This window comes from Narcine bancroftii, chromosome 4 (assembly GCF_036971445.1).
Source record: "Narcine bancroftii isolate sNarBan1 chromosome 4, sNarBan1.hap1, whole genome shotgun sequence".
NCBI classification, from domain to species: Eukaryota; Metazoa; Chordata; class Chondrichthyes; order Torpediniformes; family Narcinidae; genus Narcine; species Narcine bancroftii.
In genome coordinates, this window is record NC_091472.1 from 242054025 (window position 1) to 242071239 (window position 17215).

At 40.5% G+C, this 17215-nt stretch overlaps 1 protein-coding gene across 8 annotated transcripts in view; it reads right to left on the reverse strand.

Annotated features, from left to right (window-relative positions):
- The window catches only part of kcnh3 (potassium voltage-gated channel, subfamily H (eag-related), member 3), a 698780-nt gene that overhangs the window by 152294 nt on the left and 529271 nt on the right, over nt 1-17215 (reverse strand). The window lies entirely within an intron of this gene.

Below are 17215 nucleotides of genomic sequence, written 5' to 3' on the forward strand. Positions count from 1 at the left end.
GGGGGGGGGGCGGTGTTGTTTATTCATGAAGCCCAATTCTTTTATTGGCCAATGAGAGTAAAAATTCTCACATTTATCCAAGTCTCAAATGTGACAGATTATATCATATTTTATATTGTATATAGATATGTTTTTGAAGGAGATAGATTGTGGGGGTAGTGTAGGTCACAAACACTTCACAAAACAGATCTCATTTAAAATGCCAGAGCTTTGCTCAAGCCAGACAGGTTGAGTTCTGAGTTCAGTCTGTTAAAAACTTGTGGTCCATACAAGAGGAAATGGCTGGCTAGAGTGTTTCGCCTGAAATAAGGGAAACAAAAGGAACTCTGTGGTGACCTGCAGAAGAAGAGATTATCATTTGGAAAACCCTGATGGGGCAAGTTTCTTCGGCAAAATACTGAAGTGGCTGATTGGAAAGAATAAATTTGTGTGCATCCAACAAGCAATGAATCTCTCTCTGAAACCAACAAGAACTTTCCTCAGTGTTAAGCAATTACTTTTAAACACCAGAGTTTGGTGAAAATTCATAAATGTTAAATTCTGTGTACAGTATAAGAATTGTTTGATACCGATGAACTTTGACGAGCGAGAAGTTAGATTGGACTGCGAAAGAACTTTTCTGAACTTAGACACGTTACATACATGTGTGCTTAGAATTAGAAGTGATGTTAAAGTTTGATCCTGTTTTTATGTTTAAAGAAAATTAAAAATGACTTTTGTTTAAGTAATCATTTGCCTTGGTGAATTTTTATTTCTGCTGAGTTTTGGAGTCCTCTAGGCCCGTAGCACAAATGCAGTCAAGTTCCAGATATGTAATTGAGCCACACAGTTTACAGCGCATGGAAATGGACCCTTTGATTTAACTCAACCTTAGCTCGTCATGTTTACCTGTGTTTGGATCTTATTCATTATATTAAAAAAACGGAAGTATTTTGTAAGTGCAACAAATGATCTTCGACAGAGAGTTACAAGTGTTGAAACGTGCAGAAATATTGGGAACGTTTTTTTTGCCTCTGTCCAAAAGAACCACACACATAGCCCAAGACACAGTAGGGAGTTAAGAAGAATTGTGATTATGATTTGTGGGCAAACTGTTCTGCCGGTTGCAAGTATATGTGCAAGGCCATCACCCATACTCGGGTATCATTTTTGACCAATTAGTTGTAGCATTGTCCTGGGTAAACTTGTACCTCTCACTTTGTTCGTTTTAGATTGGTCACAGTGTTTGAGCTACTGAAAGAAAATAGAGACACATGCTGAGAGCACTTCAGTTTATACAAATCTTTATTACAAATTCAAAAGCTGATTTCAAACTACAATATGCTAGCCCTTTCAAACTATACTTATCAACGACTGGACTGGTCCCAACTGCCGAAGCGAGGCAACGACTGCACACTTGTAGTAGGTTGTCGAGGCACCAGTAGCAGGTTCTCCACCTCCCTCGTTAGCTGGACTCTAGAAGTTCTTCTTGCTGAGACATGTTGCCACCTCTCGGAGAGTGTCCAACTTCAGCAGCGGGACCATGGCTTATATTACCCTAAAACTGCTAACCCAAGAACCTATTCCCAGCACAGTAAGAAAGATAAGCGAGCAAGCTAGCAAGATTAGGCTTCTATCGAATAACGTAATTTTCAGCTTATCATTTTGAATACAATGGTTTATTTTGCATCAAGGCTAAGCCTCTGACAGTCTGTGACCAAAAAGCAGGAAGATTAAATGTTCTTGGTACACAGATGTCCTTTCGTCAGATAACTGCATCTCTGGCCCCTCGGTGGAATTTAGCTTATGTCTGCTGATTCTAAAACAAGGCTGCAAAAGTGAAAAACACGGTTTCAATCTTCCATTACAAGCATCAACCAATATATTTAACCTATTTTAACTACTTGAACAGGAGAGGTTCCTAAATCATGATACCTGACCATTGACTATGAGGTTAACTGCACGGATAGTCTATAATCCTGTCCTGCCAACTGCAATTGTCAGTACACGGATGAAAAATATACTTTACAACTACTGGGGAAGGTTTGGCCCACACAAATATCTTAGAGGCTGGTAGTGGAAGGTTACGTTCTGACACTTGAGTATCGTTTTTGGCAGCTGGTTACGTAACCAACCTGGTCTATTTAACCTATTTGGAAACGGTGTTTCACTCCATTCAATTACGATACTTGACTATAAATTTTTCCTGCTAAGTGAAAGGGTCATTTGGCAGACGGTTTAGTCAGTACAGTATACCTTGCCACGTCTGGAATAACTCAGAATTAAGGCTGGGAAATGGGTCAGGCTATCGATAAAAGCTGGGATGGGTACCCAGGACAAACAATGTGCACATCAATCCTAACCATGATAAATGATACCGTATCCTGTCAGTGGTATTAACTAAGAAACTAGGAAATCAAACATGGCCAGCAGGAGGGACGTGGAATACCGGTACAATTGCCAACGCTGAACAACTACTGTGGCAAAAAGACGCCTCAAAGAAATGAAAAATAGAATTAGAGAATGGAAGGAGGAGGCTCACAAAAAGGGATGAAGAAAGGAATAAGAATTGGAGAGTTAATGCAAGTAGAAGGGGCGTGGCAGTTAGCACACAAAATGGACAACACAAGACATGGCAGGTATTGCAGTCAGAGTGCGACTGGCATGAAAAACAACAACAGAAGAGCGATAAGTAAACAAAAGCACTCAATGATTAATAAAGTCACGAGAAAACAAATGACATTAGAAGAAAAAGAGGGGGATGATGTTTGGGTATGGGGCAACAGCAGAAACAGTCAAAGCTCATCCAAAAAGACTCACATTGAACTTTTCTCCTGCACATCAAGCTGGAAGGTGCTAAGTGGAGGCTTCCAAGTGTCAAAACAGAAGCCCTGTAGAGGTCATTACATTAAATGGGATACTTAAAGACCACAAATTATCATTTCAGATTAAAAACCTGGTAGTTACTATTAAAATTTTAATGAGCTTGAGAAAAAAAAGTGCATAATTTAAAATGTGGGAAAATACAGATACAAATGATTTATAAAAACCGGGAGCAGATCGCAACAGGTTTAAAATATATAAAGTTCTGACCACTTTTACTCAAACCTAGACCCCCACCTTAGAGCGAGAGAGCCTTTTGCCGTCCCCCTAATTGACTTTCTCCTTTGTTCTTCTGCTAATCTGTATGGACATACTAACACCATTTTAAGTGCCGTTTCAATTAGCCCAGTTAAATTTTCTACTGACACTATCCAAAGATGAAACAGGTTATCAACAAAAGCAGGCTTGTAATTAGTGGTTCTTAAAATACCTGGAGAAAATTTAGGCATTAAAAGAAGCCATTTATCAGTGTACATTTTTCACACATTACTACATGGTAGCAGGGAAACACCATTGCTGATCACCATTTTTTGCCATTTATTCGAGTCATTTATTTCTTTCAGAAGAGTAGCCAACTTTCAAACTCTTTCAAATAAACCCCTTCTTGAACAGGTGCAAACAATCCTGGCTAATTACTTAACAGTCTGCAAACTTACTGGTTAAAGTCAGACTAGATGGGGCTTCTATCTCAGGAGATTAACTTGTCCATGGTCAATAAAGTCAGAATGGTGTATGGAAAAAAGGTAAAACTGAAGATAATTTAAAGTAGACGTGAGAAATAAATGATCACGAATAAATTGAGTAATAAATTCAATAAAACCATTTTCTTGATAAAGAGTTAAAATATGAAGAAGTTGAGATGAATTGCCAGTAAAGGAGGTGGAAACAGATACAATAACAACATTTAAGAGCCTTCCAGATATCCAAAGGCAGATGAAGAGATCGAGGGATCATTAAACGACAACTTTAGTTTGATTTGCACCTTGGCACTGGCACAGACGTGGAATTGGGTTCCTAGGCGGTATTATTCCATGAATGATTTTTTAAGGTGAAGGAAGTGAGCCAAGCAGCAAAACTAGAGAAGGGTGTGTAATGTGAAAACAAGCCTGATTGGAGGATGCTCTAATGGACTATAAATACCAGCATGGTATAAATTCTCTCATTTTAAATGATTTTCAGAAGCTGAAAAAGGCCACCTGCAAATCAGAACAACACCTCATCTTCCTACTGACCACCACTGAGGACAAATTAAAGTTGGTTCCTTTTCCATTTCAGATCTAACTGCATGGTGTAGCATTTGATGGTTCAAAAGCCTTGCAGGAAATACCTTAGAGGCAAATTATACCCCAAATAAACACATCAAGAAGTGGTTCAGATTGAGCCATACATGACATAACATTTGTTGAGAAAACAGTGCTTCTATATGTTTAATCCAGTGTACATTTTTACTGGTACCTTTAACTCAGAATATCCACTTGTTTTTGGTAAAAACACACTCCAATTTTCTTTAAGATGAGGACTCTTTAATCTCAATCATAAATTAACCTAATGTTCCTGCAAACTGAAAGGAATTTCAATCAATAAATGGTTAAATTGAAAATTAATCTAGAATGCCTAAAAATTTCCATTCCATTGAAATGCAGCAACTCACTAACAGAGACAGGATACCCAAGTGAGCAGGCAGACAGCAAGTTTCTGGACAACTGGTACAGTGAGAAAATTAAAAGCTTTTTTTTTACAGCAGAGGGAGTCTCTGCCACTGAGACCCAACCATGGGAATAGAGGGGCCACGCCCCCACAACTCGATACTCAGTTATAAATTATGCAGGCTGGCCAAACCTGTACAGTACCTGATATCTTTGTTATTTGCTTATTTGAACAATTACATCCACATTGGCAAGGATGGAATGATAAATATTACTGTAAATACCTCACTACCATGATCCAAAATGTTAGTGAAGCAGATGGAAAAAACCAAATAATGCTGCATGCCAATAAAATATTGTCAATAAAGGGTCACCATGCCAGAATAAATGTTCCTCTTGCCATGAGGCCATTTTTTTCATGTTTTTTCGTGGGGATCCTACAATATTTCCACTACTCCCATCAAACCCAGACAGCAGGAATAGTGGAATGTGCAAATAGATCATTAAAAAATTAAACTCGCAAAAATGACTAAGGAAACAGGGCTAAAATTGGCTTAAAGTGCTACCCCTAGCATTATTTAAAATGTGAGTGACACCACAGGTTAAGTCGGGGCTATCTGCTTCAGAGATGGTCCACGGTCAGCCGATTTGGACACTTTGGGGAGCAAAGCCCGCACTGCCAGTGGGGATGAAATTATCATCATCAGGCCATAACATGAGAAAATATTCTTGTAATCTAACCAAGACTTCTTCATGTGGTGTATTCACAGGTACATCAAGTCCACCTAGAGGAGGGTAATCCAACAGAACATGGTGAATATCCTAATGTCGAATCTGAAAATTACATCCTGGTGAGGAAATGGGATCAGAGGAAATTGAGAACTCAGTGAGGAACGGCCATTCCAGGTGCTGTTAAACAACACTGACTGCAGTAAAGCTTGAAGAAAACCCTCATTGGATACACTGAACAGACAGAAGGAAAAAGGCCCACCTAAAACCTAAAGACTTTTATTCTAACCTAAGAACTTTTTGTTGCCTTGATATATGAACTGAATATCAGAGTCGTGACTGAAAAGAGAAATTTTGGGCGACATGTTATAGGAAGGGATAATGGATTTTTAAGACTAAACAGATCAAGTGAAACTTTGTTGCCAACTTCCAACCCAACCTGAAATTCACTTGGTTCATCTCTAGCAACACTCTCCCTTTTCTTAACTCTCCCTTTTCTTCCATCTCAGGAGACAAACTCTTGACAGACATCTACAAACCCACCACCTCCCACAGCTACCTTGACCACACCTCTTCATACCCATCCCCCTGTAACAATTCCATTCCCTTCTCTAAATTCCTTCGTCTCCATCATATTCTTGGATGAGATTCTGAGGTCTTCCATGTCAGATCATTAGAGATATCCTCCTTATTCAAATAACACGGCTTTCCCTCTACCACCATCAATTTTGGCCGTCACCCGCATAACCACCTTTGCCCAAACATCTGCCCTTTCTCCTCCATCCCCACATGAAACAAGGACAGGATTTTGCCTGTCCTCACTACCACCCCACCAGCCACTGTGTTTAACATATCCACTATTTCCACCACCTACTATGTAATCCCAACACCAGCACATATTCCTCTCCTCACCCTTCTCCTTCCACAGGGACTGCTCCCTCTATGACTCCCTTGTCCATTCCTACCTCCCCACCATTTGTCCCTTGGCAGCTACTTTTGTGACCAGAGGAAATACTCCACTTGTGCCCACACTTACTTCCTCACCACCATTCGGGGCCCCAAGCAGTTCTTCCAGTGAAGAAATTCACTTAAGAATCTGCAGAGGTCATCTACTGCATTCAATTCCCCCTTGTGGTTTCCTCTACATCAGGGGTGTCAAACTCAAATTCACGGAGGGCCAAAATTAAAAACTTGGATTAAGTCGAGGGCCGAACTAAATATTTATTGAAAATCTTCAACAACATCTGCATGTTTTCTCTTCTTTCAACATATGTAATGTTAAACTTTTTCTTATTAAAATAAATGTTTAATAATAGTTTTGGATAAACTCTTACATTGTCATTGTCATTGGCCCATTTCCTTTAGCGTCTGAAACCGTGCACATGACGAGTCAATGAGGGATGATTAAAGCAGTGGTCTTCAAACTTTTTCTTTCCACCCACAGACCTCCTTAAGCAATCCCTTACTAATCACAGAGCATCAGGGACGCGAGTGGAAAGAAAAAGGTTGAGAACTGTTGTATTGTGGTAACTCCACATCTGATTAGGTTAATTGTTAGTCAAGTGGTCAGAGAAGGACCCCCCCCACCCCAAGAAAGGCTTAAATCACAGGAACAAAATAAGCTTCCGTCTCACTGCTCCCAATCTTACACACAGTCCTGATGTGGAATGTGGGGTCGCAGCTCCACGTTCACCCAAGTTCAGGTGCTGTCTGTGTGGAGTTTGTACGCTCTCCCCTTGTCTTGGACCAACAGGTCGGTCGCCTGACGAAGGCACCCGAACCCCCTGTTGAAACGCCGGCGTCCAGGGCGGTGGAGGAATTGGCTGAGAAGAGCGCGTTGCTCCCAACCCCCTCCCATGGTTGGAGAGGGATTAAACTGCGATCTCACGGCGCCGGGCTCGTCTCCAACAAAAGGAGTGAGAGGCAGGGTCCACCACGCACGGAGCGAGGGGGAAGGCATCGCCAACGAGACGTTCGGTCCGGCATCGCCGTTGAAGCACAGACCGAGCGAGGATGGTCTCCAACTCCAGCCGCGTCTGTGTGTCCGGGAGCCGGGCGGGCTGAGTGCGGCGCTCCGATCCCCGGGATTCGGGACTCTGAGATCCCTCCACACCTCCGACGTCTTCATTTTCACCTTCAGTGTGCATGCGCTATACTGGCGCGGCGGCCAGCGGGCCAACTCTAATATTTATTTAATATGATCTTGCGGGCCAAATATAATTATATCACGGGCCAAATTTGGCCCGCGGGCCAGAGTTTGACATGTGTGCTCTACATTGAAGAATTGACACAAAGTGGGAGATTGCTTTGTTGAGCATCTCAACTCTGTCCACCACAATAACATAGTTCTCCCAGTGGCCACCCATTTTAATTCTTCACCCCATTCCCTTGCTGACATGTCTGTTCATGGTCTCATGCATTGCCAGAATGAGACCACCCACAAATTGAAAGAACACCACCTTATCTTCCCTCTGGGCACCCTCCAACTGCATGGTATTAACAACAACTTATTTGGTTTCCGTTAAACCCTCCCTCTTCTTCCCTCTGTTGTTTTTTTTGCCCAGTTTTTTCTCTCTCTCTCCTATTTTCCATCTGTCTCCTCTCACACAGCCAAAATCAATTCTCACCTTATCATAACTAGTTAACACCTTTTGTTGGTCTAGACTCCTCTCCCTGCCATTATTCAGTCTTTATTCAGATGCCCTCCTTTTTGTTTTGCTTAAACCCTGAAGAAGAGATCAGGCCCAAAACATTGCCAATATATCTTGACCTCTTATGGATGCTGGGAGACTGGCTGAGTACCTCCAGCATTTCTGTGTTTTTGTTGGGATGTGAGAAAAACCACTTCCAGAAGAATCATGCTTTGGTTTTTTTTACAGCTCCTTTCAGCAGCTAAAAATTGTACCCAGCATTGTTGAGGCACTGATGCCTCATTCTGGACCACAAGCCAGGGTGTTGTTGTTAAGTGCTGTAATGAATAAGTATGCTCTCAAATGCCAGCAGTAACAATTGGGATGCTTATTCCCATCTCTTGTTTCTTTAAAGCAGGAATTGAACTATCATTGCCTCAAATGGTAGTGAACAGTATCATATCATATGGACATCGTCAATATTTGTTTGCATACAATCAAGACTAATCTGGTTTCAGAAGATCTTTTTCTTTTACTCACTCTCAGGTTGAGGAAGTGGAGTGTTTCCAAACAGAAAGCTGTAGACATGCACCATGTTGATATCTGATGGAGTGACTCCACATCAGTCAAGTTGAAGAAGCAAGTTCAAGTTGTAACAAATTAAATCCCAAGCTGAATCTCCTGAAAGATATTCTTATTCACTGACTTTATAACAGGAACTTCTAACACCCTAATGATAACAAATGCATTTTAAAACTGATTAGCCACAACCTTTTCAAGGTGAAGCAAAATTACTTGTGATATCTGGGACTAAAATTACACACAAAACTGTTTCATCAGATGTATTTGGCAGAACCTTTTATATCGTCATTCGGTCACCATAACTCTCCAGTGAGACAATCATTAGGAACAAAGGAAGAGTAGGCCATTTATCAATTCAATTCTATTATGCCATTCCATTAGATAATAGATAATCTGAAAGGCACCTCCATCAATCTGCTTTATCTAACAAATTCCCCAGTCACAAAGGTAAAATGTATTGAATGTTTCAATTTACCCAGCAAAGCTTTTTTGTGAAAGAATTCTGAATTTCCACTTGTCCATTTGTTTTCCTTATTACACCACTAAATTACACAAATATTAGAGTTTGATCCCTATTTTGAACTTTTAAACAGTGGAGTCAGTTACTCTGTCTTTCTTGAGCAGCATGTTAAGGAACCAACAAGAGAAAATGCTCTCCTGGATCTAGTGTTGTGCAATGAGATAGAAAGAGTAAATGATGTAATAGTCAGAGACCATCTGGGAGATAGCGATCATAGTATGATTGAATTTCTCATTCAGATGGAAGGGGAAATAGTTAGATCTAAAACTAATATATTATGCTTTAACAGGGGTGACTACCATATGATGAGGGAGGAATTGGGCAGAGTGGACTGGGAGCACAGGCTAATTGATGAAACAGTTGAACAGTGGAAGATTTTCAAAGAAATATTTTGTAATGCTCAACAAAAATATATTCCGGTCAGGAAAAAGGGCAGCAAGAGAGGGAAAAATCAACCGTGGTTAACAAAGGAAATAAAGGAGAGTATAAAATTGAAGGCGCAGGTGTACAAAGCTGCAAAGAGCAGTGGGAAACTGGAAGATTGGGATAACTAAGAGACAAGAAGGGGTTACAAAGCGGGTAATAAGAAATGGGAAACAGGATTATGAAAGTAAATTGGCACAAAATATAAAAACAGAAAGCAAAAAATTTTATAAATATATAAAACAGAAGAGGGTGGCCAGAGTTAACATAGGACCCTTGGAGGATGAGAAAGGAAAACTGGTGGCAAAAAATGAGGAAATGGCCGAGGCAGTGAACAAATATTTTGTGTCAGTCTTCATGGTGGAAGAAACGTCCAGCATGCCCAAGTGCGGAATTAAGGATGCGAATGTTGGGGAGGGCCTTGATAAAATAGTTGTTACAAAGGAAATAGTGATGGAGAAACTAATGGGACTAAAGCCAGACAAATCACCTGATCCTGATGATATGCATCCAAGGGTTCTGAAGGAAATGGCAGACGTTATAGTTGATGCATTGGTGGTCATATACCAAAATTCCTTGGATTCTGGGCAGGTCCCGGCAGACTGGAAGACAGCAAATGTCACGCCACTTTTTAAGAAGGGATGTAGGCAGAAGACTGGAAATTATTGGCCAATTAACTTGACGTCTGTAGTTGGAAAAATGCTTGAAGCCGTCATCAAAGATGAAATAGTGAAACTTTTGGAACGTAAGGGTTCAATCAGACAGACGCAGCATGGTTTTAGAAAGGGAAGATCTTGTTTGACAAACTTGTTAGGATTCTTTGAGGATATAATGGGTGCGGTGGATAGAGGGGAACAGGTTGATGTTGTATATTTGGATTTCCAGAAAGCGTTTGATAAGGTGCCGCACAAGAGACTTATCAGTAAGTTACAGGAAAGTGGAGTCCGGGGAAGTATATTGGCCTGGATTGAAAATTGGTGGTCTGACAGGAGGCAGAGAGTCGGGATAAATGGGAGTTTTTCAGGTTGGCAGAGAGTGGTAAGTGGGGTGCCGCAGGGGTCAGTGTTAGGCCCACAACTGTTCATCATTTACATTGATGACTTGGAGGAGGGGACAAAATGTGGTGTAGCCAAGTTTGCAGATGACACCAAATTCAGTGGAAGAGCAAATTGTAATGAGGATGTGGAGAGTCTGCAGAGGGATATAGTTAACCTGGATGAGTGGGAAAAGGTCTGGCAGATGGAGTACAATGTTAGTAAGTGTGAGGTTATCCACTTTGGCAAGAAAAATAAAAGCTGAATATTATTTAAAGGGTGAAAAACTACAGCATGCTGTTGTGCAGAGGGACTTGGGAGTGCTTGTGCATGAATCACAAAAAGTTAGGTTGCAGGTGCAGCAGGCTATTAAGAAGGCAAATGGAATGTTGGCCTTCATCGCTAGAGGAATTGAATTCAGGAGTAGGGAGGTAATGGTGCAAGTGTATAAGGTACTGGTGAGACCGCACCTGGTCTTCATGGTGGACGACACGTCCAGCATGCCCAAGTGTGGAGTGCCCAAGTGTCCAGTTCTGGTCTCTATATTTGAGGAAGGATATACTGGCTTTGGAGATGGTCCAGAGGAGGATTACTAGGTTGATCCCTGGGATGAAGGGGTTGACTTATGATGAAAGATTAAATCATCTAGGATTGTATTCGCTCGAGTTCAGAAGAATGAGAGGAGATCTTATAGAAACATATAGGATTATGAAGGGTATGGATAGGATAGATGTAGGAAGGTTTTTTGAGCTGGTCAGGGAAACTAAAATGAGAGGACACAGTCTCAAGATTCAGTGGAGTAGACTTAGGACAGAGATGAGGAAAAATAGTTTTTCCCAGAGAGTAGTGAATGTTTGGAATTCTCTAACCAAGGAAGTGGTTGAGGCTGCTTCATTGAACATATTGAATATTTGGTTAGATAAATTTTTACATGATAGAGGAATTAGGGGATATGGGGAGAAGGCAGGTAGGTGGAGTTAGGTCATAAATTAGATCAGCCATGATCGTATTGAATGGCAGAACAGTCTCGATGGGCCATTTTTGGCCTACTTCTGTTCCTACTTCCTATGTTCCTATGTTCCTATGTATCAATGAACATTCTAACGTTAGGATTATGAGTAGGAGGGGGCCAGTTGTACTCTAGCCATTCACCACAGCATGTCTTATCTGATTGTCATCTTAACTCCATATGACAAATAAGCTAAGCAAATAGGATTTGAGGACACAGAACATAAAATCAGGCAAATTATGTTGAATCTATACAATGATTAGATGACAATGGAATATTATACGCAATTAAAATCACCCACGTGATATGAAGGATATGAGGTCCTGGACAGAGTGCATTCTTTAAAATGTTCCAAGAGTGAGGAATGTCACCCGTTAAGTTTACTGAAGTTTGGATTTACTCTCCTTACAGCAAAAACATGAAGGAAATCTGGCAAGATTTGTCAAAATCCTACAAAATAGACAGTTGTATAGAAAGGGGAGAGAGAGGAGATAACTAGTTCCTATCACAAGATGATCTGGGAATACAGATAAAAAATTTTAGGCAAAAGATACATAAAGAAGAAAATTCCTTTAAGCAGAAGATAGTTATGATGAAGAACTCATTATCTGGCAAGCATGCAGAAAACAGTCAATGTCTGTGAAGTACAATTGAGGGAAAATAAATTGCAAAGCTGCAGAGAAACATCTGGTGTGTGCTCTACCAAGAGTGACCACATACTGAACGGCTTTCTTTGTGTGCAGTGAAGTCGCACTAGGCATACAGTGAGCGAAAGAACCACACACAGTCAAAAGTGAGTTGAACCATCTTACTGTTATAGAACTTGCACACACATTTAAATCCCTTGGAACCCGATGATGCTTGCGACTCCCGGGACCTTTACGACATCAGCCGCTGGGCTGTGGGCTTGCCCTGCACCTGGAGCTCTCACAGTCGGATCTACTGGGGACTTGCTCGCAACTGTTGCAAGGGCGAGCTGCCACAGCAGTGGTAATTCTACATTTTAAGTATTTTATGATTCTACAAACATCACAATGAGAAATCAGCATCAGAAAACCCCATTGTTGAAGCCAAAACTTCATAAAACCATTTCAGATAATTTGACTATAGACAAACTGTTTCCTGAGAACGGCAAATGACTCATCATAAGAACATAACAAATAGGAGCAGGAGTCAAGCCACCTGGCCCTCGAGTCTGCTCTACCATTCAATAAGATCATGGCTGATTTGGCCATGGGCTCAACTCTACCTCACTTCTTTTTCCCTGTAACCCTTAATTCCCCTTATCTATCTAAAAGTGTCTTAAATATATTTAATGATGCGGCCTCTATTGCTTCCTTGGGCAGAGAATTCCATATATTCACCACCATCAGAGAAAAACAGTTCCTTCTCATCTCCATCCTAAATCTACTTCCTCAGTTCTAGTTTCAATGGAAACTACTTTTCTGCCACTATCTTATCTATCCATTTCATAACTTTATATGTTTCTATAAGACCACCTATCAATTTTCTGAATTGGTTTAATTCCAGGTGACTCAATCTTTACTCATAGGTTAACCCCCTCATCTCTGGAATCAATCGAGTGAATGCCCTCTCCACTACCTCTTAAGCCAATATATCCTTTCTCATTACATGCAGTACTCCAGGTATGACCTTAATATTACCCTGTACAGTTACAGCAGAACCTCCCTGCTCTTAACTTCAATCCCTCCAGGAATGAAGGCCAGCATTCTGTTTGCCTTCTTGATAACCTGCTGCAACTGCAATTCAACCTTTTTTGATTCAAGAATAAGTACTCCCATGTCCTTCTGCACAAGAGCATGTTGAAATCTTTTGCCATTTAAATGATAATCTAAGCTATTTTTCCTTCTAAAGTGCATGAGCTCTCTCACATTCACCACATTTCACTCCATCTGCCTGTCCTTTGCTCACTTAACCCATCTAAATCTCTCTGTAAAACCTCTGCATCCTCTGCACAGTTTGCTTTTCCGCTCCGTTTAGTGTCACCAACAAACTTAGATGCACCACATTTGGCCCCCTGTTCCAAATTGTTGATGTAAATCATGAACAATTGTGGCCCAGCATTCCTGTCACTGATTGCCAACCACCAAAACAGTCATTTATCCCAACTCTCACCTTCCATTAGTTAATCAAACCTCTATCCATGCTAATACTTTATCACCAGCTTTATGTATCCTTTCCTCTTTTATGCAGCATATTATCAAATGTCAACATCATCTTAAAATTCAAGTATGTAACATTCACATCCTCCCTCTATCCACTGTGCTCATTATGTTCGAAGAGCTCCAGTAAATTTGTTACACAGGATTCTTGAATCAATCTAATTCTTCAGGTTGAATCTGACTAATCAAGCTAACTTCACATTGCTATTCCTTCATTAAAAATTTGTTAAATTCCAAGAAAATGTAAAGTTAAAAATTCATAAAACCCAATGGTCGTTCCCATTAGTTCCAATGGAAAAATCTCTCTGTGCCAAGAACATCGGACTATAAAATAAATTTTTAAAAATACACAAAAAGCATATGAAATATTAAGATAATGTTATTAACAATTATGTTTTAATTAAGTATTTAAAACATACATAATGGACCCTTTCATGCTCTAATGTAGATTCTTGATCTGAACATCTACTGCCTCCTTCCTTCCACAGATGCTGCCTGACCTGCTGGGTCCTCCAGAAATTTTATTTCTTCTGTTATTATGGAGGTTTCTTATATCTGTGCTTCCATTATTTGCACTATTTTTTCCACATGGATCTGTGAGAAAGACTTGTGCATGCTTCACCCATGCTTGTTGATCGACACTGGCACGAGACCAGTTTCATACTAGTCAAATTATATCATGGTCTTGTTCCGTAGAGTTCCAGTGACCTCCAGTGCATCTCTTGTTGTAGTTCCGTCATCATTGATAGTTATTCCTGCAATCAGCCAGCCAACCCCTGAAAACTCCTTGTTCTTCATCTATTTTTCCTTCTTCTAAGATGTTTCTTGAAGTCAATGTCTTTGCTGAAGCCAACATGTTGCTCAGTATTCAATGTAGTATGATGACAGCCCTGTGAAGCATACTGGGGTGTCTTTGGATGCTGTGTGACCTACTGAGTTCATCCATCACTTTTGTGTACTGCAGATTGTTAATCCAAGTGTCAAGTGATTGTTGCAATTTGACAGAACTTTAAAGAATGATCCCTTACTTCTTTATTCAATTGAAACCACATCGAATGAAATGGACAATCTACCTTGAGAATGTTGCTGGTTCTTTTTCAGCGCTGTGATGCCTATACTGACATTCAAATTTGACAGCAGATTTACTAATGAAAGGTGTGATCAGCTGTTCTTACTGCTGCGACTGTGTTTTTTATTTAATTCTTTTAATACTGGTAATCTTATTCAAACCAAATGAAATTAATTATTTTGCAGCATTACATTAATGGCTTTTAATTTTGCCCTCTCATTGTTCTTAACTTATGTGGGTGAGTTAACACTTAATTAACAATCTCAGCTTTTCTGAAACACACTAGCAAATGTAAAATTACCAGGGTCATTTCAGGATGATTTGTGGAATGGACAATATTGTATCCAAGCTCATTCCTCTTTGTGTATAATATCAACAAACGTAAGGTGATTATTTTGCATTATTTTTTGCTTCATATTTCAATTCAAAGCTAAAAATTCAGATTTATTGTCAGAGTACTTACAACCCTGGCATTCTTTGTTTGCAGGCCAGGAAGAATTCTACTCGACAGGAAATAATAGGCCACTCTTCTCGAAACAACATATTGAAAATTTTGGATAATTTCCTAAATATCAATATTTAAAGAGCCACACCATTCCACTGGAACATTGAAACAAAGAGTCTTAGGGATGCAGGTACATAGTTCTGAGAAACTGGTGACATATGTAGATAGAGTGATGAAGAAGCCATTTGGCAAGCTTGTCATATCGCAGGATTATCATGTTCCAACTGTACAAGGCATTGGTGAGACCACATGGGGATCGGACAGACCAGACACCAGAGCCTGAAAGAGGGAGCTGAAGAGATTGTGAACGCATTAGTTGTGATTGTGGAAGAATGGCTAGAATAAGGAATGGTTGCTGAGGACTGGAAAACTAGAAATATCACTCCATTTCTTAAGAAGAGAGAGGCAAATGACAGGAAATGATTAGACTGGTTTGTCTGACTTCAGTGGTTGGAAAGATTTTAGAGTCCGTTATTAAGGATGAGGTTTCAAAGAACTTGAAAGCAAGTGATAAAATAATATGTTTTCTTCAGGGGATGTCTTGCCTGACAAATCTGCTAGAGTTTTCTGAGGAGGTAACAAAAGGAGAGTCAGTGGATGATGTTTACTTGAATTTTTAGAAGGCATTTGACAAGGCGCCACACATGAGGCTCCTAAGTAAGATTGAGCCCATAATATTATACTAGCATGGGTAGAAGTAAAAACATAATGCTGGAGAAACTCAATAGGTTAAACAGTGTGCTTTACAGAGCACAGATAAAGATACAGAACCAACTTGAGCCCTGCATCAAGGTATAAGCAAAATGTAGGCAGGCATCTCAATCAAATAGTGGGGAGGAGGAGCACAGACTCAGAGGCAAGGAAATAAGGGAGGGAGGGCACAAAGATAATAAGGGGAGGGGGATAGCTATGTGAATGGAGAGGGAAAAGATGGAGAGCTGGAGGAAAGGAGACAGAAGGATAGGGAAGAGATGGAGAAAAGGGAGTGGCCTAGCAGAAACAAGAGAAATCATTGCTGTTGCCATCCATATGGAGAGTGCCCTGACAGAATACAAGGTATTGCTCCTCCGATTAATGGACAGCCTTGGTTTAGCAGTGCAATGCGACATGGACAGACAAGTTGGTGCAGAATTGAAATGATTGACCACAGGGAGAGCTCTATCATTGATGCGGACAGAGCGAAGGTACTCAGCAAAGCAATCTCCAAATCTATGTCCAGTCTCTCTGATGTGGAGGAGGCCACAGCAAAAGCATCAGATTCAGTAGATGACTGCTGCCGATGGAGAGAATGTTGGCATCTGGCAGAAAACAAAGAGTGGAATAAAGGGGCCTTTTCTGGCTGGCTGTCAGTGATTAGTAGTGTTCCACTGGAGTCAGTGTTGGGTTCTTTATGATAGCTTTGTGGCCAAGTTTGAGGATGACACAAAAGATATTTAGAGGTGAGATAAGCATTAAGGAAGCAGGGAGTATGGACAAGGAGGTAGCAGATGCAATACAATATAGGGAAGTGTATGGACTTTGGTAGAAGGAATAAAGAAGTAAACTGTTCTTTTAAATGGGAAGAGAATTCAGAAAGTGGAGGTCCAAAGGGACTTGAGAGTTCTTGTGCAGGATTCTCTTGCAGGTTGAGTCAGTAGTAAGGAAGGCAAATGCAATGTTGGCATTCAATTGGAGAGGACAAGAATACAAGAGCCAAGATGTAAGGTTGAGGCTTCATAAGGCTTTGATAAAGCAATATTTGGAGTATTGTGAGTAGTTTTTGACCTCATATCTCAGGAAGGATATGCTGGCATTGGAGACGGTCCAGAGAAATATTTATGGGAATAATCCTTGGGGAAAGAGGATTAACGTTTGATGACTCTGGGCCCATACTAGCTGGAGTTTGGAAGGATGTTGGGGGATCTCATTGAAACCTACTGAATATTGAAAGGCCTGTAGAGAGTGGACATGGAAAGGATGCTTCCAGCAGTGGAAGAGTTTAGGACCAGACAGCACAGTGTCAGAATAAAAAAAGATGTCCCTT